Here is a 25,581-nt window from a genome sequence, read left to right on the forward strand (position 1 = left end):
TCGTATGAGATTCTGCTAAATGTAAAGACTGAGCAAGTACCAAGATATCGTCCAAATAAGGAAATACCACAATACCCTGTTCTCTGATTACAGACAGCAGGGCACCGAGAACCTTTGTAAAAATTCTTGGAGCTGTAGCTAGGCCAAACGGCAGAGCCACAAACTGGTAATGCTTGTCCAGAAACGAGAATCTCAGGAACTGATAATGATCTGGATGAATCGGAATATGCAGATATGCATCCTGTAAATCTATTGTGGACATATAATTCCCTTGCTGAACAAAAGGTAAGATAGTCCTTACAGTTACCATCTTGAACGTTGGTATCCTTACATAACGATTCAATATTTTTAGATCCAGAACTGGTCTGAAAGAATTCTCCTTCTTTGGTACAATGAAGAGATTTGAATAAAACCCCATCCCCTGTTCCGGAACTGGAACTGGCATAATTACTCCAGTCAACTCTAGATCTGAAACACATTTCAGAAATGCTTGAGCTTTTACTGGATTTACTGGGACACGGGAAAGAAAAAATCTCTTTGCAGGAGGTCTCAACTTGAAACCAATTCTGTACCCTTCTGAAACAATGCTCTGAATCCAAAGATTGTGAACAGAATTGATCCAAATTTCCTTGAAAAAACGTAACCTGCCCCCTACCAGCTGAGCTGGAATGAGGGCCGCACCTTCATGTGGACTTAGAAGCAGGCTTTGCCTTTCTAGCTGGCTTGGATTTATTCCAGACTGGAGATGGTCTCCAAACTGAAACTGCTCCTGAGGATGAAGGATCAGGCTTTTGTTCTTTGTTGAAACGAAAGGAACGAAAACGATTATTAGCCCTGTTTTTACCTTTAGATTTTTTATCCTTTGGTAAAAAAGTTCCTTTCCCACCAGTAACAGTTGAAATAATGGAATCCAACTGAGAACCAAATAATTTGTTACCCTGGAAAGAAATGGAAAGTAAAGTTGATTTAGAAGCCATATCAGCATTCCAAGTTTTAAGCCATAAAGCTCTTCTAGCTAAAATAGCTAGAGACATAAACCTGACATCAACTCTGATAATATCAAAAATGGCATCACAGATAAAATTATTAGCATGTTGAAGAAGAATAATAATATCATGAGAATCACGATGTGTTACTTGTTGCGCTAAAGTTTCCAACCAAAAAGTTGAAGCCGCAGCAACATCAGCCAAAGATATAGCAGGTCTAAGAAGATTACCTGAACACCGATAAGCTTTTCTTAGAAAGGACTCAATTTTCCTATCTAGAGGATCCTTAAACGAAGTACCATCTGACGTAGGAATAGTAGTACGTTTAGCAAGGGTAGAAATAGCCCCATCAACTTTAGGGATCTTGTCCCAAAATTCTAATCTGTCAGACGGCACAGGATATAATTGCTTAAAACGTTTAGAAGGAGTAAATGAATTACCCAAATTATCCCATTCTTTGGAAATTACTGCAGAAATAGCATCAGGGACAGGAAAAACTTCTGGAATAACTACAGGAGATTTAAAAACCTTATTTAAACGTTTAGATTTAGTATCAAGAGGACCAGAATCCTCTATTTCTAAAGCAATTAGGACTTCTTTAAGTAAAGAACGAATAAATTCCATTTTAAATAAATATGAAGATTTATCAGCATCAACCTCTGAGACAGAATCCTCTGAACCAGAGGAATCATCAGAATCAGAATGATGATGTTCAGTTAAAAATTCATCTGTAGGGAGAGAAGTTTTAAAAGATTTTTTACGTTTACTAGAAGGAGAAATAACAGACATAGCCTTCTTTATGGATTCAGAAACAAAATCTCTTATATTATCAGGAACATTCTGCACCTTAGATGTTGAAGGAACTGCAACAGGCAATGGTACTTTACTAAAGGAAATATTATCTGCTTTAACAAGTTTGTCATGACAATCAATACAAACAACAGCTGGAGGAATAGCTACCAAAAGTTTACAGCAGATACACTTAGCTTTGGTAGATTCAGCACTTGACAGCGATTTTCCTGTAGTATCTTCTGACTCAGATGCAACGTGAGACATCTTGCAATATGTAAGAGAAAAAACAACATATATATAAAGCAAAATTGATCAAATTCCTTAAATGACAGTTTCAGGAATGGGAAAAAATGCCAAAGAACAAGCTTCTAGCAACCAGAAGCAATAAAAAATGAGACTTAAATAATGTGGAGACAAAAGTGACGCCCATATTTTTTCGCGCCAAATAAGACGCCCACATTATTTGGCGCCTAAATGCTTTTTGGCGCCAAAAATGACGCCACATCCGGAACTCCGACATTTTTGGCGCAAAATAACGTCAAAAAATGACGCAACTTCCGGCGACACGTATGACGCCGGAAACGGAAATAAAATTTTTGCGCCAAAAAAGTCCGCGCCAAGAATGACGCAATAAAATGAAGCATTTTCAGCCCCCGCGAGTCTAACAACCCACAGGGAAAAAGTCAAATTTTAAGGTAAGAAAAATGTTAAAATGCATTATCCCAAATATGAAACTGACTGTCTGAAAATAAGGAAAGTTGAACATTCTGAGTCAAGGCAAATAAATGTTTGAATACATATATTTAGAACTTTATAAACAAAGTGCCCAACCATAGCTAGGAGTGTCACAGAAAATAAGACTTACTTACCCCAGGACACTCATCTACATATAGTAGATAGCCAAACCAGTACTGAAACGAGAATCAGCAGAGGTAATGGTATATATAAGAGTATATCGTCGATCTGAAAAGGGAGGTAAGAGATGAATCTCTACGACCGATAACAGAGAACCTATGAAATAGACCCCTTAGAAGGAGATCACTGCATTCAAATAGGCAATACTCTCCTCACATCCCTCTGACATTCACTGCACGCTGAGAGGAAAACCGGGCTCCAACTTGCTGCGGAGCGCATATCAACGTAGAATCTAGCACAAACTTACTTCACCACCTCCATCGGAGGCAAAGTTTGTAAAACTGAATTGTGGGTGTGGTGAGGGGTGTATTTATAGGCATTTTGAGGTTTGGGAAACTTTGCCCCTCCTGGTAGGAATGTATATCCCATACGTCACTAGCTCATGGACTCTTGCTAATTACATGAAAGAAAAAAACCTTTCTCTTTGGTAATAAATAACCTGTTTCCCAAAGTGATTTCTTGTAAAGAAAAAAAAATCTATTTATTTGGTATAATGAAATGTTACAGCAAACGTGACCGCAAAAACATTTTCTTTTATTTGCACGAGTAAAAAATATTGTTGATTTCCTTTTCTACGCTTAACTCTGTCCACCTGCCTTTTTCACACTTTTCAATTCCTTTTGTTTGTTGCGCCAATTACACCAGCCATCCATGGATATATTGTATGTGCATCTTTTATATAATAGGTATATACAGGGAGTGCAGAATAATTAGGCAAATGAGTATTTTGACCACATCATCCTCTTTATACATGTTGTCTTACTCCAAGCTGTATAGGCTCGAAAGCCTACTACCAATTAAGCATATTAGGTGATGTGCATCTCTGTAATGAGAAGGGGTGTGGTCAAATGACATCAACACCCTATATCAGGTGTGCATAATTATTAGGCAACTTCCTTTCCTTTGGCAAAATGGGTCAAAAGAAGGACTTGACAGGCTCAGAAAAGTCAAAAATAGTGAGATATCTTGCAGAGGGATGCAGCACTCTTAAAATTGCAAAGCTTCTGAAGCGTGATCATCGAACAATCAAGCGTTTCATTCAAAATAGTCAACAGGGTCGCAAGAAGGGTGTGGAAAAACCAAGGCGCAAAATAACTGCCCATGAACTGAGAAAAGTCAAGCGTGCAGCTGCCAAGATGCCACTTGCCACCAGTTTGGCCATATTTCAGAGCTGCAACATCACTGGAGTGCCCAAAAGCACAAGGTGTGCAATACTCAGAGACATGGCCAAGGTAAGAAAGGCTGAAATACGACCACCACTGAACAAGACACACAAGCTGAAACGTCAAGACTGGGCCAAGAAATATCTTAAGACTGATTTTTCTAAGGTTTTATGGACTGATGAAATGAGAGTGAGTCTTGATGGGCCAGATGGATGGGCCCGTGGCTGGATTGGTAAAGGGCAGAGAGCTCCAGTCCGACTCAGACGCCAGCAAGGTGGAGGTGGAGTACTGGTTTGGGCTGGTATCATCAAAGATGAGCTTGTGGGGCCTTTTCGGGTTGAGGATGGAGTCAAGCTCAACTCCCAGTCCTACTGCCAGTTTCTGGAAGACACATTCTTCAAGCAGTGGTACAGGAAGAAGTCTGCATCCTTCAAGAAAAACATGATTTTCATGCAGGACAATGCTCCATCACACGCGTCCAAGTACTCCACAGCGTGGCTGGCAAGAAAGGGTATAAAAGAAGAAAATCTAATGACATGGCCTCCTTGTTCACCTGATCTGAACCCCATTGAGAACCTGTGGTCCATCATCAAATGTGAGATTTACAAGGAGGGAAAACAGTACACCTCTCTGAACAGTGTCTGGGAGGCTGTGGTTGCTGCTGCACGCAATGTTGATGGTGAACAGATCAAAACACTGACAGAATCCATGGATGGCAGGCTTTTGAGTGTCCTTGCAAAGAAAGGTGGCTATATTGGTCACTGATTTGTTTTTGTTTTGTTTTTGAATGTCAGAAATGTATATTTGTGAATGTTGAGATGATATATTGGTTTCACTGGTAAAAATAAATAATTGAAATGGGTATATATTTGTTTTTTGTTAAGTTGCCTAATAATTATGCACAGTAATAGTCACCTGCACACACAGATATCCCCCTAAAATAGCTATAACTAAAATCAAACTAAAAACTACTTCCAAAACTATTCAGCTTTGATATTAATGAGTTTTTTGGGTTCATTGAGAACATGGTTGTTGTTCAATAATAAAATTAATCCTCAAAAATACAACTTGCCTAATAATTCTGCACTCCCTGTAATATGTCTTGACTCTTTGCATAGCAAGAGCGGCGATACACATACAAGTTGAAAGAAATAATTAAATTGCAAGTAAAATAAGTGGTTTAGCCAAATGATGGAGAGGGATGTCTGTATATCTTTTAAAAAATATATAACATATCTATAACATAATGCACAAAACAAGTGGGAACAGTGATGAGAGATTTTAAGTAATTAATTATCACTTAATGCAAACTAATTCATATTATGAGAATTGATAATGTTAAATTAAAATTATTCATTTGATAAGTTGCCATGTTGCATGGGAATAAATAGTGTTACATCAAATTAAAAAGAACTGCAATTTCATATGTAATTGATTGAATTTCACAGCATCTGTCTTGAGGAAATGCTAAATTATGCAGAATTACATTGACATTGTCACAAAACTGTTATGACTACTAATATGGAGTTGGATCTAATGATTTTTTCTCTATAATTAACAAATATTTTAACATCACAATTTTAGTATCGGCTAGATTACGAGTTTTGCGGTATGAGGGGTGCGGTGATAACTTGCACGTTATTGTCACCGCTCACTTACCTAAGGCGCTGGTATTACAGGTTTTCATAAACCTGGCGTTAACAGGCAAGAAGTGAGCGTAGAGCAAAATTGTGCTCCAAACCGCACTACAATACCAGCACTGCTGAAAGCTGTGGTGAGCTGGTTATATGTGCTCATGCACGATTTCTGCATAGACATCAATGGGGAGAGCCGGCTGAAAAAAAGCCTAACACCTGCAATAAAGGAGCGTAAAGCTCAGTAACGCAGCCCCATTTATTCCTATGGGGAAACCAAATTTATGTTTACACCTAACACCCTAACATAAACCCTGAGTCTAAAACCCCCTAATCTTATACTTTTTAACCCCTAATCTGCCACCCCCGACATCGCTGACACCTACATTATATTTATTAACCCCTAATCTGCCGCCCCAACATTGCCGCCACTATAATAAACACATCAACCCCTAAACCACCGCACTCCCACATCGCAAACACTAGTTAAATATTATTAAGCCCTAATCTGCTGCCCCTAACATTGCCGCCAACTACCTACATTTATTAACCCCTAATCTACCGCCCCCAAGTTACGTCGCGCCACTATACTAAATTTATTAACCCCTAAACCTAACCCTAACACCCCCTAACTTAAATATAATTAAAATAAATTTAAATAAAAGCTACTATTGATAACTAAATAATTCCTATTTAAAACTAAATACTTACCTGTAAAATAAACCCTAAGCTAGCTACAATATAACTAATAGTTACATTGTAGCTATCTTAGGGTTTATTTTTATTTTACAGGCAAGTTTGTATATATTTTAACTAGGTAGACAAGTTACTAAATAGTTCTTTACTAACTACCTAGCTAAAATAAATACAAATTTACCTGTAAAATCTGTAAAACCTAACCTGTCTTACAATAAAACCTAACCTTATACTACAATTAAATAAATTACCTAAATTAAATACAATTACCTCAATTACAACAAAACCCCCCACTAAATTACACAAAATAAAAAAAGAAATTATCAGATATTTAAACTAATTACACCTAACCTATCAAAATAAAAAAGCCCCCCAAAATAAAAAAAAACCTAGCCTAAACTAAACTACCAATAGCCCTTAAAAGGGCCTTTTGCAGGGCATTGCCCCAAATAAATCAGCTCTTTTACCTGTAAAAAAAATACAAACAACCTTCCAACAGTAAAACCCACCACCCACACAACCAAACCCCCAAATAAAAACCTAACTAAAAAAACTTAAGCTCCTCATTGCGCTGAAAATGGCATTTGGATGGGCATTGCCCTTAAAAACAGAATTTATGCTTACCTGATAAATTACTTTCTCTTAGGGTGTATCCAGTCCACGGATTCATCCTTACTTGTGGGATATTCTCAATCCCTACAGGAAGTGGCAAAGAGAGCACACAGCAAAGATGTCCATATAGCTCCCCTCAGGCTCCGCCCCCCCAGTCATTCGACCGACGGTTAGGAGAAAAAGGAGAACCATAGGGTGCAGTAGTGACTGTAGTTAGTTTAAAAATTAAATTTGAACCTGACTTAACTGTCAGGGCGGGCCGTGGACTGGATACACCGTAAGAGAAAGTAATTTATCAGGTAAGCATAAATTCTGTTTTCTCTTACTTGGTGTATCCAGTCCACGGATTCATCCTTACTTGTGGGATACCAATACCAAAGCTTTAGGACACGGATGAAGGGAGGGAACAAGTCAGGTAACCTAAACGGAAGGCACCACTGCTTGCAAAACCTTTCTCCCAAAAATAGCCTCCGAAGAAGCAAAAGTATTGAATTTGTAAAATTTGGCGAATGTATGCAGTGAAGACCAAGTCGCTGCCTTACAAATCTGTTCAACAGAAGCCTCATTCTTGAAAGCCCATGTGGAAGCCACAGCTCTGGTGGAATGAGCTGTAATTCGTTCAGGAGGCTGCTGTCCAGCAGTCTCATAAGCCAATCGGATTAGGGCTGCAACAACTAATCGGTAAATTTGATCATAAAAATAGTTGTCAACAAATCTCATTATCAATTAGGTGGTCAGCGATTAGTTGGTCAGTTGCACAGCACCAGCTGCTTTAATCTGATGATCTACTGCAACTAAGATTGTGCAAAAAAATTGAATTTATTTATTTTTTTAATCTTTTTTTCTATCCGATTAATCGGACAATAATCATCCGATTAATCGGATAGAAAAAATAATAATAAATAAAAATGTTTGCACAATACCATGTGCAGGAGTTCATCGGATTGAAGCCGCTGGTGCTGTGCAATTAACCAACTAATCGCTGACCACCTAATTGATAATGAGATTCTTTGACAACTATTTTTATGAACAATCTTACCGATTAGTTGTTGCAGCCCTAAATCGGATGATGCTTTTCAGCCAGAAGGAAAGAGAGGTAGCAGTCGCTTTCTGACCTCTCCTCTTACCAGAATATACAACAAACAAGGATGATGTTTGTCTGAAATCTTTAGTTGCTTTTAAATAGAATTTTAAAGCACGAACCACGTCAAGATTGTGTAAAAGTCGTTCCTTCCTAGAAACTGGATTAGGACACAGAGAAGGAACAATGATTTCTTGGTTAATATTCTTATTAGAAACCACTTTTGGAAGAAAACCAGGTTTGGTACGCAAAACAACCTTATCTGCATGGAACACCAGATAGGGTGAATTACACTGCAAAGCAGACAATTCAGAAACTCTTCGAGCAAAAGAAATGGCTACTAAAAACAAAACTTTCCAAGATAATAACTTAATATCTATGGAATGCAAAGGTTCAAACGGAACCCCTTGAAGAACTGAAAGAACTAAATTTAGACTCCATGGAGGAGCCACAGGCTTGTAAACAGGCTTGATTCTAACTAGGGCCTGTGCAAACACCTGAACGTCTGGTACAGCTGCCAGGCGCTTATGTAACAGGATAGACAGAGCAGATATTTGTCCCTTTATGGAACTAGCTGACAGACCTTTCTCCAATCCTTCTTGGAGAAAGGACAATATCCTTGGAATCCTAACCTTACTCCACGAGTAACCCTTGGATTCACACCAACAAAGATATTTCCGCCATATCTTATGGTAAATTTTCCTGGTGACAGGCTTTCTGGCCTGTATCAGAGTGTCTATAACTGATTCAGAGAAACCACGCTTAGCTAGAATTAAGCGTTCAATCTCCAAGCAGTCAGTTGCAGAGAAACTAGATTTGGATGCTTGAAAGGACCTTGAATTAAAAGATCCTGCCTCGATGGCAGTTTCCATGGTGGGACCGATGACATGTCCACTAGGTCTGCATACCAAGTCCTGCGTGGCCACGCAGGCGCTATCAGAATTACCGAAGCCTTCTCCTGTTTGATTCTGGCTACTAGCCAAGGGAGAAGAGGAAACGGTGGAAAGACATAAGCTAGACTGAATGACCGAGGCGCTGTTAAAGCATCTATCAATGCCGCCTTGGGATCCCTGGATCTGGATCCGTAAAGGGGAAGTTTGGTGTTTTGACGGGACGCCATCAGATCCAATTCTGGAATGCCCCATAGTTGGGTCAGCTGAACAAAAACCTCCGGGTGGAGTTCCCGGATGAAAAGTCTGATGACTCAGAAAATCCGCCTCCCAGTTGTCTACCCCTGGGATGTGAATTGCAGATAGATGGCAGGAGTGATCCTCCGCCCATTTTATGATCTTGGATACTTCCTTCATCGCTAGGGAACTCTTTGTTCCTCCCTGATGATTGATGTACGCTACAGTCGTGATGTTGTCCGACTGAAATCTGATGAATTTGGCCTCCGCTAGTTGAGGCCACGCCTGAAAGCGTATTGAATATCGCTCTCAGCTCCAAAATGTTTATCGGGAGAAGAGATTCTTCCCAAGACCATAGACCCTGAGCCTTCAGGGAGTTCCAGACCGCACCCCAGCCTAACAGACTGGCATCGGTCGTGACAATGATCCACTCCGGTCTGCGGAAACTCATTCCCTGAGACAGGTGATCCTGAGACAACCACCAGAGAAGAGAGTCTCTGGTTTTCTGGTCCATTTGTATTTGAGGAGACAAATCTGCGTAATCCCCATTCCACTGTTTGAGCATGCACAGTTGCAGTGGTCTGAGATGGATTCGGGCAAAAGGGACTACGTCCATTGCCGCAACCATTAAACCAATTACCTCCATGCACTGAGCCACAGAGGTCAGGAAATTTTGACTTCCTGACCTCTGTCAGAAAGATTTTAATTTCTACCGAGTCTATTAGTGTTCCCAAGAAGGGAACCCTTGTGAGCGGGGACAGAGAACTTTTTTCTATGTTCACCTTCCACCCGTGAGACCTTAGAAAGGCCAGAACAATGTACCGCTAGAAGGGACCCTAGCACCTTTGTGAAAATTCTGGGAGCGGTGACCAACCCGAAAGGAAGGGCCACGAACTGGTAATGTTTGTCCAGAAAGGCGAACCTTAGGAACTGATGGTGATCTTTGTGGATAGGAATATGTAGATACGCATCCTTTAGATCCACGGTAGTCATATATTGACCTTCCTGGATCATCGGCAAGATTGTCGGAATGGTTTCCATCTTGAAAGACGGAACTCTGAGGAATTTGTTTATAATTTTTAGATCCAGGATTGGTCCGAAAGTCCCTGCCTTTTTGGGAACTACGAACAGGTTTGAGTAAAAGCCCAGTCCTTGTTCTGCAATTGGAACTGCGTGTATCACTCCCATTTTTAGGAGATCTTCTACACAGCGTAAGAACGCCTGTTTCTTTGTTTGGTCTGAAGACAAACGAGAAATGTGGAACCTTCCCCTTGGGGGAGAATCCTTGAATTCTAGAAGGTACCCCTGAGCCACTATTTCTAATGCCCAGGGATCCGGAACGTCTCTTGCCCAAGCCTGAGCAAAGAGAGAAAGTCTGCCCCCTACCAGATCCGATCGGGGATCGGGGGCTACCCCTTCATGCTGTCTTGGTAGCAGGAGCAGGCTTCTTGGCCTGTTTACCCTTATTCCAGCCCTGCAAGGTTTTCCAGGTTGCTTTGGGCTGGGAAGCGTTATCTTGGTTTGCGGCAGCAGAGGTTGCAGCAGGTCCGCTCCTGAAGTTGCGAAAGGAGCGAAAATTAGCCTTGTTTTTGGCCTTAAACGGCCTATCTTGTGGGGGGGCATGGCCCTTGCCCACAGTGATATCTGAAATAATTTCTTTCAGCTCTGGGCCGAATAGGGTTTTCCCCTTGAAGGGAATATTTAACAGTTTCGTTTTGGACGACACATCCGCCGACCACGATTTGAGCCAAAGCGCTTTTCGCGCCATGATGGCAAAACCTGAGTTTTTCGCCGCTAGCTTAGCTAATTGGAGAGCGGCATCAGTGATAAAAGAATTAGCCAGCTTTAAAGCATGAATTCTATCCATGACCTCATCATATGAGGTCTCCCTCTGGAGCGACTCCTCCAGGGCCTCGAACCAAAAAGCCGCTGCAGTAGTTACCGGAATAATGCAGGCAATTGGTTGAAGAAGAAAACCTTGCTGAACAAAAAATTTCTTCAGCAATCCTTCCAATTTTTTATCCATAGGATCTTTGAAAGCACAACTGTCCTCTATTGGTATAGTTGTACGTTTAGCAAGTGTTGAAACAGCCCCCTCTACCTTAGGGACCGTCTGCCATGCGTCCCGCCTGGGGTCATTTATGGGGAACATTTTTTTAAAGATAGGGGGGGGAACAAAGGGTACACCTGGTCTCTCCCACTCCCTAGTCACAATATCCGCCACCCTCTTTGGGATCGGAAATGCCCCAGTGTATACGGGGACCTCTAAAAACCTGTCCATCTTACACAATTTTTCTGGGACCACCATGGGGTCACAATCATCCAGCGTAGCTAAAACCTCCTTAAGCAGGATGTGGAGGTGTTCCAGCTTAAATTTAAACGCTAAGGAATCTGACTCTGCCCGCTGAGAAACTTTTCCTGTATCAGAAATTTCTCCCTCAGACAGACCGTCCCTCACTGCTACTTCTGAGTTTTGTGAGGGTACTACAGATAAATCATCCAAAGCTTCTGATTGCTCATCCTCTGTATTTAAAACTGAGCTATCGCGCTTTTTTGGAAAAACTGGCAGTTTGGATAAAAATGCTGCAAGGGAATTATCCATTACTGCTGCTAATTGTTGTAAAGTAATAGGGGCCAATGCGCTAGAGGTACTAGGCATCGCTTGCGCGGGCGTAACTGGTGTTGACACATGGGGAGAGGAAGAAGGACTATCCTCATTACCCTCTGTTAAGGAATCATCTTGGGCTACATTTTTAAGTGTCACTGGATGGTCTTTAAAATGCTTAGATGTTTTAGCACACTTTAAACATAAATGCAATGGGGGTACCACCATGGCTTTTAAACATAAAGAACAAGGTCTATCTGAAGGCTCAGACATGTTTGACAGACTTAGACAGCACTACAATACAGAAAAAATCACTTTTTGAAAAAACGTTACTGTGTCTTTAACGTTTCAAACACTTGAACAAATATAAGATTACACTAATAAAGTAATCGATTTAGCCCATCACAGTGTCTACCAGTATTTAAGCCCTTAACTGAAGCCATCCTTCTATACTGCATCTCAGAAAATGGCTTACCTTCCCTCATGGGGATTTCTGTCAGTCTTCTAGCATTATCAGGTCTTGTTAGAAACAAATGACTGAGCATACCTTAAGCAGTTAAGCCTGCAAACTGTTCCCCCCACTGAAGTTCTCCGGTACTCAACAGTCCTGCGTGGGAACAGCAATGGATTTTAGTTACAACATGCTAAAATCTTTTTCCTCTCAGCAGAAATCTTCATCACTTTCTGCCTCAGAGTAAATAGTACAAACTGGCACTATTTTAAAATAACAAACTCTTGATTGAAGAAATAAAAACTACAAATCTAACACCACAAACTCTTTACCCTCCCGTGGAGATGCTACTTGTTAGAGCGGCAAAGAGAATGACTGGGGGGGTGGAGCCTGAGGGGAGCTATATGGACAGCTTTGCTGTGTGCTCTCTTTGCCACTTCCTGTAGGGATTGAGAATATCCCACAAGTAAGGATGAATCCGTGGACTAGATACACCAAGTAAGAGAAATGGAATTTAGCTCTTTTTCAATTGCCCAAACCCTAACCTAAAAATAAAACCCACCCAATAAACCCTTAAAAAAAACTAACACTAACCCCTGAAGATTCACTTACAGTTTTAAAGACCGGACATCCATCCTCAACGAAGCCGGGAAAAGTCTTCATCCAAGCGGCAAGAAGTCCTCAACGAAGCTGGGAGAAGTCTTCATCCAAGCCGGCAGAAGTGGTCCTCCAGACTGGCAGAAGTCTTCATCAAGATGGCATCTTCTATATTCATTCATCCAGCACAAATCGGGTCCATCTACAAGACATCCGGCATGGAGCATCCTCTTCTGACGACGGCGACTGAAGAATGAATGCAATTAGCCAATAGAATGCGAGATCAATCCTATTGGCTGATTGGATCATCCAATAGGATTGAAGCTCAATCCTATTGGCTGATTGCATCAGCCAATAGAATTTTTTCACCTTTAATTCCGATTGGCTGATAGAATTCTATCAGCCAATCGGAATTGAAGGGACTCTATCTTGGATGATGTCACTTAAAGGAACCTTCATTCTTCAGTCGCCATCATCAGAAGAAGATGCTCCGCGCCAGATGTCTTGAAGATGGACCCGCTCCGCGCCGGATGCCCGTCTGGAGGACCACTTCTGCCGGCTTGGATGAAGACTTCTTCCGGTTTCGTTGAGGACTTCTTGCCGCTTGGATGAAGACTTCTCCCAACTTCGTTGAGGATGGATGTCCGGTCTTCAAAACTGTAAGTGGATCTTCAGGGGTTAGTGTTAGGTTTTTTAAGGGTTTATTGGGTGGGTTTTATTTTTAGGTTAGGGTTTGGGCAATTGAAAAAAAGCTAAATGCCCTTTTAAGGGCAATGCCCATCCAAATGCCCTTTTCAGGGCAATGAGGAGCTTAGGTTTTTTTAGTTAGGTTTTCATTTAGGGGGTTGGGTGTGTGGGTGGTGGGTTTTACTGTTGGGGGGTTGTTTGTATTTTTTTTTACAGGTAAAAGAGCTGATTTCTTTGGGGCAATGCCCTGCAAAAGGCCCTTTTAAGGGCTATTGGTAGTTTAGTTTAGGCTAGGGTTTTTTTTTTTGGGGGGGGGGCTTTTTTTATTTTGATAGGGCTATTAGATTAGGTGTAATCAGTTTAAATATCTGATCATTTCTTTTTTATTTTGTGTAATTTAGTGTTTGTTTGTTTTTTTATTTTAGGTAATTGTATTTAATTTAGGTAATGTATTTAATTGTAGTGTAAGGTTAGGTTTTATTGTAAGACAGGTTAGGTTTTATTTTACAGGTAAATTTGTATTTATTTTAGCTAGGTAGTTAGTAAATAGTTAATAACTATTTAGTAACTATTCTACCTAGTTAAAATAAATACAAACTTGCCTGTAAAATAAAAATAAACACTAACGGCTAGATTTAGAGTTCTGTGGCCAAAGGGGTGCGTTAGCTACGCGTGCTTTTTTTCTCCCGCACCTTTTAAATACTGCTGGTATTTAGAGTTCACAGAATGGCTGCGTTAGGCTCTAAAAAAGGGAGCGTAGAGCATATTTACAGCCACTTCAACTCTCGATACCAGCGGTGCTTTTACGGACGCGGCCAGCTTCAAAAACGTGCTCGTGTACGATTCCCCCATAGAAAACAATGGGGCTGTTTGAGCTGAAAAAAAAACCTAACACCTGCAAAAAAGAAGCGTTCAGCTCCTAACGCAGCCCCATTGTATCCTATGGGGAAACACTTCCTAAGTCTGCACCTAACACCCTAACATGTACCCCGAGTCTAAACACCCCTAGCCTTACACTTATTAACCCCTAATCTGCCGCCCCCGCTATCGCTGACCCCTGCATATTATTATTAACCCCTAATCTGACGCTCCGTACACCGCTGCAACCTACGCTATCCCTATGTACCCCTAATCTGCTGCCTTTAACACCGCCAACCCCTATATTATATTTATTAACCCCTAATCTGCCGTCCCCAACATCGCCTCCACCTACCTACACTTATTAACCCCTAATCTGCCGACCGGAGCTCGCCGCTACTCTAATAAATGTATTAACCCCTAAAGCTAAGTCTAACCCTAACACTAACACCCCCCTAAGTTAAATATAATTTAAATCTAACGAAATAAATTAACTCTTACCTATAAAATAAACCCTAATATAGCTACAATATAAATTATAATTATATTGTAGCTATTTTAGGATTAATATTTATTTTACAGGCAACTTTGTAATTATTTTAACCAGGTACAATAGCTATTAAATAGTTATTAACTATTTAATAGTTACCTAGTTAAAATAATTTCAAAATTACCTGTAAAATAAATCCTAACCTAAGTTACAATTAAACCTAACACTACACTATCAATAAATTAATTAAATAAAATACCTACAAATAAATACAATGAAATAAACTAACTAAAGTACCAAAAATAAAAAAGAACTAAGTTACAAAAAATAAAAAAATATTTACAAACATTAGAAAAATATTACAACAATTTTAAACTAATTACACCTACTCTAAGCCCCCTAATAAAATAACAAAGACCCCCAAAATAAAAAAAATGCCCTACCCTATTCTAAAATTAAAATTGAAAAGCTCTTTTACCTTACCAGCCCTTAAAAGGGCCCTTTGCGGGGCATGCCCCAAAGAATTCAGCTCTTTTGCCTGGAGAAAGAAAACTTACAATACCCCCCCCAACATTACAACCCACCACCCACATACCCCTAATCTAACCCAAACCCCCCTTAAATAAACCTAACACTAAGCCCCTGAAGATCTTCCTACCTTATCTTCACCACACCGGGTATCACACCGATCCGTCCTGGCTCCGATGTCTTGATCCAAGCCCAAGCGGGGGGCTGAAGACATCCATCCTCCAGCTGAAGTCTTGATCCAAGCGGGCAGAAGAGGACATCCGGACCGGCAAACATCTGCATCCAAGCCGCATCTTCTATGTTCTTCCATCCGATGACGACCGGCTGATCTTCAAGACCTCCACCGCGGATCCATCCTCTTCTTCCGACGACTAGACGACGAATGAAGGTTCCTTTAAGGGACGTCATCCAAGATGGCGTCCCTCGAATTCCGATTGGCTGATAGGATTCTATCAGCCAATCGGAATTAAGGTAGGAAAATTCTGATTGGCTGATGGAATCAGCCAATCAGATTCAAGTTCAATCCGATTGGCTGATCCAATCAGACAATCCGATTGAGCTCGTATTCTATTGGCTGATCGGAACAGCCAATAGAATGCGATCTCAATCTGATTGAAGATCAACCGGTCGTCATCGGATGGAAGAACATAGAAGATGCGGCTTGGATGCAGATGTTTGCCGGTCCGGATGTCCTCTTCTGCCCGCTTGGATCAAGACTTCAGCCGGAGGATGGACGTCACTCTTCAGCCCCCGCTTGGGCTTGGATGAAGATTTCGGAGACTCTTCTGGACAGATCGGGACCCGGTGTGGTGAAGACAAGGTAGGGAGATCTTCAGGGGCTTACTGTTAGGTTTATTTAAGGGGGGTTTGGGTTAGATTAGGGGTATGTGGGTGGTGGGTTGTAATGTTGGGGGGGGTATTGTATGTTTTTTTTTACAGGCAAAAGAGCTGAATTCTTTGGGGCATGCCCCGCAAAGGGCCCTTTTCGGGGCTGGTAAGGTAAAAGAGCTTTTCTATTTTAATTTTAGAATAGGGTAGGGCATTTTTTTATTTTGGGGGTCTTTGTTATTTTATTAGGGGGCTTAGAGTAGGTGTAATTAGTTTAAAATTGTTGTAATATTTTTCTAATGTTTGTAAATATTTTTTTATTTTTTGTAACTTAGTTCTTTTTTATTTTTTGTACTTCAGTTAGTTTATTTCATTGTATTTATTTGTAGGTATTGTATTTAATTAATTTATTGATAGTGTAGTGTTAGGTTTAATTGTAGGTAATTGTAGGTATTTAATTTAATTTATTTATTGATAGTGTAGTGTTAGGTTTAATTGTAGATAATTGTAGGTATTTTATTTAATTTATTTATTGATAGTGTAGTGTTAGGTTTAATTGTAACTTAGGTTAGGATTTATTTTACAGGTAATTTTGTAATTATTTTAACTAGGTAGCTATTAAATAGTTATTAACTATTTAATAGCTATTGTACCTGGTTAAAATAATTACAAAGTTGCCTGTAAAACATAATTTATGCTTACCTGATAAATTTATTTCTCTTGTAGTGTAGTCAGTCCACGGGTCATCCATTACTTATGGGATTATATCTCCTTCCCAACAGGAAGTTGCAAGAGGATCACCCAAGCAGAGCTGCTATATAGCTCCTCCCCTCACATGTCATATCCAGTCATTCGACCAAAACAAGACGAGAAAGGAGAAACCATAGGGTGCAGTGGTGACTGGAGTTTTAATTAAAATTTAGATCTGCCTTAAAAGACAGGGTGGGCCGTGGACTAACTACACTACAAGAGAAATAAATTTATCAGGTAAGCATAAATTATGTTTTCTCTTGTTAAGTGTAGTCAGTCCACGGGTCATCCATTACTTATGGGATACCAATACCAAAGCTAAAGTACACGGATGATGGGAGGGACAAGGCAGGAACTTTAAACGGAAGGAACCACTGCCTGAAGAACCTTTCTCCCAAAAATAGCCTCCGAAGAAGCAAAAGTGTCAAATTTGTAAAATTTTGAAAAAGTGTGAAGTGAAGACCAAGTTGCAGCCTTGCAAATCTGTTCAACAGAGGCCTCATTCTTAAAGGCCCAGGTGGAAGCCACAGCTCTAGTGGAATGAGCTGTAATTCTTTCAGGAGGCTGCTGTCCAGCAGTCTCATAGGCTAAACGTATTATGCTACGAAGCCAAATGGAGAGAGAGGTAGCCGAAGCCTTCTGGCCTCTTCTCTGTCCAGAGTAAACGACAAACAGGGAAGAAGTTTGACAAAAATCTTTAGTTGCCTGCAAATAGAATTTCAGGGCACGGACTACTTACAGATTATGCAAAAGTCGTTCCTTCTTTGAAGAAGGGTTAGGACACAATGATGGAACAACAATCTCTTGATTGATATTCCTGTTAGAAACTACCTTAGGTAACAACCCAGGTTTAGTACGCAGAACTACCTTGTCTGAATGAAAAATCAGATAAGGAGAATCACAATGTAAGGCAGATAACTCAGAGACTCTTCGAGCCGAGGAAATAGCCATAAAAAACAGAACTTTCCAAGATAACAGCTTGATATAAATGGAATGAAGGGGTTCAAATGGAACACCTTGCAGAACGTTAAGAACTAAGTTTAAGCTCCACGGCGGAGCAACAGTCTTAAACACAGGCTTAATCCTAGCCAAAGCCTGACAAAAAGCCTGAACGTCTGGAACTTCTGCCAGACGTTTGTGTAGAAGAATAGACAGAGCAGAAATCTGTCCCTTTAAACCCTCTTGTAGAAAAGACAATATCCTAGTAATCCTAACCTTACTCCATGAATAACTCTTGGATTCGCACCAATATAAATATTTACGCCATATCTTATGGTAAATTTTTCTGGTAACAGGTTTCCGAGCCTGTATTAAGGTATCAATAACCGACTCTGAGAAGCCACGCTTTGATAGAATCAAGCGTTCAATCTCCATGCAGTCAGCCTCAGAGAAACCAGATTTGGATGGTTGAAAGGACCCTGAATTAGAAGGTCCTGCCTCAGAGGCAGAGACCATGGTGGACAGGACGACATGTCCACTAGGTCTGCATACCAGGTCCTGCGTGGCCACGCAGGCGCTATCAGAATCACTGATGCTCTCTCCTGTTTGATCTTGGCAATCAGTCGAGGAAGCATCGGAAATGGTGGAAACACATAAGCCATGTTGAAGACCCAAGGGGCTGTCAGAGCATCTATCAGCACCGCTCCCGGGTCCCTGGACCTGGATCCGTAACAAGGAAGCTTGGCGTTCTGGCGAGACGCCATGAGATCCAGATCTGGTTTGCCCCAACGATGAATCAGTTGAGCGAAGACCTCCGGATGAAGTTCCCACTCCCCCGGATGAAAAGTCTGGCGACTTTTGTAGTGTTAGGTTTAATTGTAGGTAATTGTAGGTATTTAATTTAATTTATTTATTGATAGTGTAGTGTTAGGTTTAATTGTAGATAATTGTAGGTATTTTATTTAATTTATTTATTGATAGTGTAGTGTTAGGTTTAATTGTAACTTAGGTTAGGATTTATTTTACAGGTAATTTTGTAATTATTTTAACTAGGTAGCTATTAAATAGTTATTAACTATTTAATAGCTATTGTACCTGGTTAAAATAATTACAAAGTTGCCTGTAAAACATAATTTATGCTTACCTGATAAATTTATTTCTCTTGTAGTGTAGTCAGTCCACGGGTCATCCATTACTTATGGGATTATATCTCCTTCCCAACAGGAAGTTGCAAGAGGATCACCCAAGCAGACCTGCTATATAGCTCCTCCCCTCACATGTCATATCCAGTCATTCGACCGAAACAAGACGAGAAAGGAGAAACCATAGGGTGCAGTGGTGACTGGAGTTTTAATTAAAATTTAGATCTGCCTTAAAAGACAGGGTGGGCCGTGGACTAACTACACTACAAGAGAAATAAATTTATCAGGTAAGCATAAATTATGTTTTCTCTTGTTAAGTGTAGTCAGTCCACGGGTCATCCATTACTTATGGGATACCAATACCAAAGCTAAAGTACACGGATGATGGGAGGGACAAGGCAGGAACTTTAAACGGAAGGAACCACTGCCTGAAGAACCTTTCTCCCAAAAATAGCCTCCGAAGAAGCAAAAGTGTCAAATTTGTAAAATTTTGAAAAAGTGTGAAGTGAAGACCAAGTTGTTTTCTCTTGTTAAGTGTAGGTCTGCATACCAGGTCCTGCGTGGCCACGCAGGCGCTATCAGAATCACTGATGCTCTCTCCTGTTTGATCTTGGCAATCAGTCGAGGAAGCATCGGAAATGGTGGAAACACATAAGCCATGTTGAAGACCCAAGGGGCTGTCAGAGCATCTATCAGCACAGCTCCCGGGTCCCTGGACCTGGATCCGTAACAAGGAAGCTTGGCGTTCTGGCGAGACGCCATGAGATCCAGATCTGGTTTGCCCCAACGATGAATCAGTTGAGCGAAGACCTCCGGATGAAGTTCCCACTCCCCCGGATGAAAAGTCTGGCGACTTAGAAAATCCGCCTCCCAGTTCTCCACGCCTGGGATGTAGATCGCTGACAGGTGGCAAGAGTGAGACTCTGCCCAGCGAATTATCTTTTAGACTTCCAACATCGCTAGGGAACTCCTGGTTCCCCCTTGATGGTTGATGTAAGCCACAGTCGTGATGTTGTCTGACTGAAATCTGATGAACCTCAGAGTTGCTAACTGAGGCCAAGCTAGAAGAGCATTGAATATTGCTCTTAACTCCAGAATATTTATTGGGAGGAGTTTCTCCTCCTGAGTCCATGATCCCTGAGCCTTCAGGGAATTCCAGACTGCGCCCCAACCTAGAAGGCTGGCGTCTGTTGTTACAATCGTCCAATCTGGCCTGCGAAAGGTCATCCCCTTGGACAGATGGGGCCGAGAAAGCCACCATAGAAGAGAATCTCTGGTCTCTTGATCCAGATTTAGTAGAGGGGACAAATCTGAGTAATCCCCATTCCACTGACTTAGCATGCACAATTGCAGCGGTCTGAGATGCAGGCGCGCAAATGGTACTATGTCCATTGCCGCTACCATTAAGCCGATTACTTCCATGCACTGAGCTACTGACGGGTGTGGAATGGAATGAAGGGCACGGCAAGCATTTTGAAGCTTTAATAACCTGGACTCCGTCAGGTAAATTTTCATCTCTATAGAATCTATAAGAGTCCCTAGGAAGGGAACCCTTGTGAGTGGTAATAGAGAACTTTTTTCCACGTTCACCTTCCACCCATGCGACCTCAGAAATGGCAGAACTATCTCTGTATGAGACTTGGCAATTTGAAAACTTGACGCTTGTGTCAGAATGTCGTCTAGGTACGGAGCCACCACTATGCCTCACGGTCTTAGTACCGCCAGAAGAGAGCCCAGAACCTTTGTAAAAATTCTCGGGGCCGTAGCTAACCCGAAGGGAAGAGCTACAAACTGGTAATGCCTGTCTAGAAAGGCAAATCTTAGGTACCGATAATGATCTTTGTGAATCGGTATGTGAAGGTAGGCATCCTTTATGTCCACTGTGGTCATGTATTGACCCTCTTGGATCATGGGTAGGATGGTTCGAATAGTTTCCATTTTGAATGATGGAACTCTTAGGAATTTGTTTAAGATTTTTAGGTCCAAGATTGGTCTGAAGGTTCCCTCTTTCTTGGGGACCACAAACAGATTTGAGCAAAATCCTTGCCCTTGTTCTGTCCGCGAAACTGGGTGGATCACCCCCATTAACAAGAGGTCTTGTACACAGCGTAGAAACGCCTCTTTCTTTATTTGGTTTGCTGATAACCTTGAAAGATGAAATCTCCCTTGTGGAGGAGAAGCTTTGAAGTCCAGAAGGTATCCCTGAGATGTGATCTCCAACGCCCAGGGATCCTGGACATCTCTTGCCCAAGCCTGGGCGAAGAGAGATAGTCTGCCCCCCACTAGATCCGTTTCCGGATAGGGGGCCCTCTCTTCATGCTGTCTTAGGGGCAGAAGCAGGTTTTCTGGCCTGATTGCCCTTGTTCCAGGACTGGTTAGCTTTCCAGCCCTGTCTGAAACGAGCAACAGTTCCTTCCTGTTTTTGAGCGGAGGAAGTTGATGCTGCTCCTGCCTTGAAGTTACGAAAGGCAAGAAAATTAGACTGTTTGGCCTTTGATTTGGCCTTGTCCTGAGGAAGAGTATGACCCTTACCTCCAGTAATGTCAGCAATAATTTATTTCAAGCCGGGCCCGAATAAGGTCTGCCCCTTGAAAGGAATATTAAGTAATTTAGATTTAGAAGTCACATCAGCTGACCAGGATTTAAGCCATAGCGCTCTGTGCGCTTGGATGGCGAATCCAGAGTTCTTAGCCGTTAGTTTGGTTAAATGTACAACGGCATCAGAAACAAATGCGTTAGCTAGCTTAAGTGCTTTAAGCTTGTTCATAATCTCATCCAATGGAGCTGTGCGAATGGCCTCTTCCAGAGACTCTAACCAGAATGCCGCAGCAGCAGTGACAGGCGCAATGCATGCAAGGGGCTGTAAGATAAAACCTTGTTGAACAAACATTTTCTTAAGGTAACCTTCTAATTTTTTATCCATTGGATCCGAAAAAGCACAACTATCCTCCACCGGGATAGTGGTACGCTTAGCCAAAGTAGAAACTGCTCCCTCCACCTTAGGGACCGTCTGCCATAAATCTCGTGTGGTGGCGTCTATAGGAAAAATTTTCCTAAATATAGGAGGAGGGGAAAAAGGCACACTGGGTCTATCCCACTCCTTGCTAATAATCTCTGTAAGCCTTTTAGGTATAGGAAAAACATCAGTACACACCGGTACCGCATAGTATCTATCCAGCCTACATAATTTCTCTGGAATTGCAACCGTGTTACAATCATTCAGAGCCGCTAATACCTCCCCTAGCAATACGCGGAGGTTCTCAAGCTTAAATTTAAAATTAGAAATCTCTGAATCCAGTCTCCCTGGATCAGATCCGTCACCCACAGAATGAAGCTCTCCGTCCTCATGTTCTGAAAATTGTGACGCAGTATCGGACATGGCTCTCACATCATCAGCGCGCTCTGTCCTTAACCCAGAGCTATCGCGCTTGCCCCTTAATTCTGGCAATTTAGATAATACTTCTGTCATAACAGTAGCCATGTCTTGCAAAGTGATTTGTAAGGGCCTCTCTGATGTACTTGGCGCCACAATATCACGCGGCTCCTGAGTGGGAGGCGAAGGTACTGACACGTGAGGAGAGTTAGTCGGCATAACTTCCCCCTCGTTGTCTGGTGATAATTTCTTTACATGTAAAGATTGACTTTTATTTAAAGTGACATCAATGCATTTAGTACACATATTTCTATGGGGCTCCACATTGGCCTTCAAACATAGTGAACAAACAGATTCATCTGTGTCAGACATGTTTAAACAGACTAGCAATGAGACTAGCAAGCTTGGAAAATACTTTCAAATACATTTACAAGTAATATAAAAAACGCTACTGCGCCTTTAAGAAGCACAAAAAGCTGTCACAGTTGAAATAACAATGAACCAAATTAGTTATAGCAACCAAATTTTCACAGTAAATGTATTAAGTTAGCAAAGGATTGCACCCACCAGCAAATGGATGATTAACCCCTTAATACCCAAAAACGGATAATCAATTTAACAATTAACGTTTTTATCACAGTCAAACACACTGTCACAGGTCTGCTGTGACTGATTACCTCCCTCAAAATGAATTTTGAAGACCCCTGAGCTCTCTAGAGACGTCATGGATCATGGAGGATGAAGTAGGAAGACTGTGACTGAATTTTTACTGCGCAAAAAAGCGCTAAAATAGGCCCCTCCCACTCATATTACAACAGTGGGAAACCTCAGTTAACTGTTTCTATGCAGAAATAAACGTTAGCCATGTGGTAAAAATCATGCCCCAATAAGTTTTATCACCAAGTACCTCACAAAAAACGATTAACATGCCAGTAAACGTTTTGAACATACATTTTAAAGGTTATGAAGTGTTATTAATAAGCCTGCTACCAGTCGCTTTTACTGCAGTTAAGGCTCATACATTACTTCAGTATTAACAGTATTTTCTCAGTCAAATTCCATTCCCCAGAAAATTACTTCAGTGCACATACACTCATCAGCCTAATACCAGTCGCTACCGCTGCATTTAAGGCTGTACTTACATTACATTGGTATCAGCAGTATTTTCTTAGTCAGTTCCATTCCTTAGAAAAATAATTTACTGCACATACCTCATTTGCAGGGGGGCCCCGCATGCTATTCCCTTTTCTGAAGTTACCTCACTCCTCAGAATGTGCGAGAAAAGCCAGTGGATCTTAGTTACTTCTGCTAAGATCATAGAAAACGCAGGCAGATTCTTCTTCCAATACTGCCTGAGAACAAACAGCACACTCCGGTGCCATTTAAAATAACAAACTTTTTTTTTTTTTTTTTTTTTTTTTTTAAATTATTTTTTATTGAGGGTAAAAAAAAATTATACAACATACAGGTTGCTCAATGAACTAAATGCAGATATAATGACTAACATATTCATCTCTAGGCATAATAGGCAGGTTGGGGAGCAACCTCTCAGCTACCCTCTATTTTTGCCCCTCCCCAAAATTACTCAGCCCACTTTTGGACCTTCACTTGCACAGCATATTAGCTGAGGGGTTTTACAAGTTATAGACCGCTTTTGGGCCTATACATATCAATCGCATAAAATACTCACATACATTTGTACAAGTCATGCATAACTAACCCATAAAACAATACCCTGCAAGGAACTTAGACCAGTACATGGAATTATTCTAAACCCTTATAGAAATCTGGTTTATAAAAGGGCTTATTAGCACAAATCTTAGAATAATATAAAGTTAGGTGACTCCGCAGAGCATTGCTGGTGATCAACTATAATGTGGCTTATTGATACTCACACATGTTTTAATTCAGTTATACTATGGCAGGAAGTTATATACTAAAAGCCAGGGTTCACCCCAATGCTGATGTGGGATTTAGGCAATGCTGCCCGCAGGCATCTTTATAATTAGAACCCTCCCTAAATACTTTGATACTGCATACAGGGATAGTGCTAGGGCTATAATTTATACTCATACAGGTAAACCAGAGCTATCTAACAATTTATACATACAGCTGTATTATACTCTATTACACATTTAAGTACTTAGGGCAAAGGAGATGATTATAACACTATCATGGAAGAGAAAAGAAAAAAAAAGAAACAGAGCTATAAAACATGTTCATACAAGTAATCCGGAGCTATCTAGCTATTAACACATACATCTGCATTATATTACATTGCACATTAAATTATTTAGGACAAAGAAGATGGTTATAAGACTGTCGTGGGAAAAACATCACATATTAATAATATTCAGTAACTAAATCACTAAGCACTATATTTCTCTCTGAGAACTGCTTGAATGTCCCACAGGTCCCCTGTTTTTAGAATCCACTCTGGGTGAATATTCAGGCCTGAAGGCCGTCATTCAGTACCCCAGCTAGCTATCAGCAGAGTAGGACCCTCAACACATCAAGACCCTTCAGCTGGCTATCCTAACATACATGACACACACGCAGAAGGGCTTGTACAAATTAGAAAGCATACACATTATTAATAACATTGTCACTTAGCATAAAAGCAATACATGAGCATGTCCCTTAGGGGCTAAGTATTGGGTCCTATTAGGGTGGGACAGAGCATCAATATCATAATAAGCAGACCAAGCAGTAAACATGGGAAGTTACTAAACACAAGTCAGATTCTGGGTCCACGGTACAGGGCAGTCTCATAATGTGAGATCTGAATGCAGCATTCCTAATGAGCTTATAGTAATGTTGAGCTTAGCTAAAAATCATATCAGATACCTCTTTCATAAAAGTCAGTCCAGGTAGATAGGTGATGTAGCCATTTCGGGAACCACGAGTCAGAACAATGTCCCTAGCCCACTCCAGCTCTCACAGCAGCATGATCTCTGACCGATTCCTCAATGGCAAACCATGGGGTAGGATCCCCCCTGAGAGCATCGGGACCCATCCAAAGCAAGCAACCCTCCGCTCCTCTAGTAAGCGGCGGGTTAAGATCCGGTGCAGTCTTTGAAACCTTGAGGCTCCCATCGCCATCCGGAGGGTCGGCCGCAGCCCCCCCGATAGCAGCCGGGAGCAAGATCTGAATCGTTTGCGCAAGCGGCATTCGTCCTCTGCCACTCCTAGTCGTCTCGCCTCTTTCCATGTCGGCTACTCTCTCATGACAACTAGATGCCGACTCCGCCATCTGCACCGCTGCACCATGTGTGACCCAGGAGACATCCAGCTCAGTCAAATTGCCCGTGCAAACGTGCAAGGTTA

Source organism: Bombina bombina, chromosome 2, assembly GCF_027579735.1.
Source record: "Bombina bombina isolate aBomBom1 chromosome 2, aBomBom1.pri, whole genome shotgun sequence".
NCBI classification, from domain to species: domain Eukaryota; kingdom Metazoa; phylum Chordata; class Amphibia; order Anura; family Bombinatoridae; genus Bombina; species Bombina bombina.